Source organism: Limulus polyphemus, unplaced genomic scaffold (assembly GCF_000517525.1).
Source record: "Limulus polyphemus unplaced genomic scaffold, Limulus_polyphemus-2.1.2 Scaffold5016, whole genome shotgun sequence".
NCBI lineage: Eukaryota > Metazoa > Arthropoda > Merostomata > Xiphosura > Limulidae > Limulus > Limulus polyphemus.
In genome coordinates this window covers 8,761-10,465 of record NW_013670626.1, presented here as the reverse complement: position 1 = coordinate 10,465, position 1,705 = coordinate 8,761, and the positions used below count along the sequence as shown (strand labels likewise).

The following is a 1,705-nucleotide window of genomic DNA, read 5'->3' as shown; positions in this document are numbered from 1 at the left end:
CCTAACCCCGAGATGTCCTCCTGTTAAAGTATCATGGGATTGACGCAGCACAACTTCCCGTAACTTTCTCGGTATAACCATTTGCCAGGTCGTCAATTGCCAATCTGCAGTTTCCCATCTCTGGAGAAGAATACCATCTTCAAGATTCAACTGGTCCCATTGTGCCAAATAGTTTTTTGTCATAGGGCTTAAGCTAGACACCTTCTCCCAAGCATGGTGCAAAACACTTGCTTTTAGAAAATCTATTATTGGCTTCAAATCTTGGTCTTTCTCCTTGTCTGCTTTAATATCTATACCTGGTTCCACTTCACCATCATCAACTCCTTCAGTCACCTTGAATTCAGCTTGATGGCACCTGGTTAATTCAACCTCTCTTTTATCACTTACCGGAATTTGGCCTTTGTTGTTCCCAAACGCCATTTTATCAAAATTAACTACACAGTTCTTCGGTAGTAACTAGTCCAACCCTAATATGCATTGGTCTTCAATGTCAGCCAAGTATACTTTCTGTCTATTCTTCATGCCCATGAACTCAATAGTTACCCACACTGATCCCCACAACCTTGCATAATGTCCTGACAGAGCATCGGTATGGTTTCTGCTACTCCTTTGTGATCCAGCATCTTGATACGCACAAGGGTTTGCTGAGATGCAGAATCTATGACAAAGTTGCACTTTTGGCCATCCAGCTTTCCTGTCACGTAGACACTATTTGTGCTTGCCATGTTACACTTAGCTATTGGAACTTTCGCAATGGGGTTGGTGGGCGTCCCTCAACACCAACCACTACTGGTTACCCCGTGGCTGACTTATTGGTAATATTCTTCTTACACTAGCTCCTCATTTGTCCTTGCTCTCCACAGTTTCAACAACCTTTCTGGGTAGCAACCTTTCCTGCCATAGCATCTTCCCTGTGTTGAATTTGTCGGCATTGAGCTCTCTTGTGCCCAGGTTTATTACAGTGCCAGCAAAGTCCCTCAAACCTCTCTGAAAGTGCCCTCTTCTGGCCTTGAATCCTGATGACTGTACCAACCTTGGTACCTAAGTGCTGGATTTAACATAGGATTCGAATTCAAGAGCTCTGACCATTGCATCCTGCATAGTAGAGAGGTGTGCTTTACTGTATTTTCAGTTGTGGACTGTCCAAGGCATCTACAATCTGATCTCTCAGAAAACAACTTGAGGAGATCTAGTGGCGCAGTTGGGTAGACCTTGTGTGCCATACTTTCCAAACTCTGTGCCAGCTTTTGCAGGCTCTCCCCTTTAGCACGGACTCTAGTCCTAAACCTAGCCCTGTAGACTTCAAACCGATTTTGGGTTCCATACCTGAGTTCCAGAGCTGCTGCCAGTGCTCTATAGTTGTGCCTGTCATCTGCTGTCAACTGTCCAAGTATTTCCAGTGGTTGTCCCTTCAAGCTCGTTGCCACATATACTGCTTTCTGCTCCTCTGTCCATCCATTCATCTCTGCCAGGAGCTCAAACTGTGCTCTATATGCTTCCCACGGTGCCTTCCCATCGAATTCCTGTGGCTTCCTTTGTACTGGATCACCCCTATTGCTGACATTCATATCTTGGATGTGACCTCTAACAAGACTGAAGATGTCTGCATTAGGGTTTAGCTGTGGGGTCTGGAAAGGGCTTGTCGTTGTCTGGGGCTGATTAAGTCAATGGTTAATGTATCTTCCTTGTGTAAAATACAATAAAT

At 44.9% G+C, this 1,705-nt stretch overlaps 1 long non-coding RNA gene across 1 annotated transcript in view; it reads right to left on the bottom strand.

The window, feature by feature from the left end:
• Positions 1-1,705, bottom strand: part of LOC111089019 — a 13,515-nt gene that overhangs the window by 6,189 nt on the left and 5,621 nt on the right. The gene's annotated exons all lie outside the window — the stretch shown is intronic.